Source organism: Rhincodon typus, chromosome 9 (assembly GCF_021869965.1).
Source record: "Rhincodon typus isolate 14 chromosome 9, sRhiTyp1.1, whole genome shotgun sequence".
Classification (NCBI taxonomy): domain Eukaryota; kingdom Metazoa; phylum Chordata; class Chondrichthyes; order Orectolobiformes; family Rhincodontidae; genus Rhincodon; species Rhincodon typus.
Genome location: NC_063340.1, coordinates 61,779,761 through 61,779,975, shown reverse-complemented (window position 1 = coordinate 61,779,975; position 215 = coordinate 61,779,761).

Here is a 215-nt window from a genome sequence, read left to right as displayed (position 1 = left end):
TTTGTAAGATTCAAACTGCTTGCACTGTGATGGAACAGATCACAAGTCATGCCAAGAAATCAATCAATAATTTCCAAGGGTAATTCTTTCAAAATGATACCAGGATGATTACACAGAAGAGGTTACATAACCCATACAAAGGCCACTATAATCCTCTTAGCCTACAGAGGCAACATCTAGATCATGAAGCTGAAAGCATCCTCAAGGTAGATCTG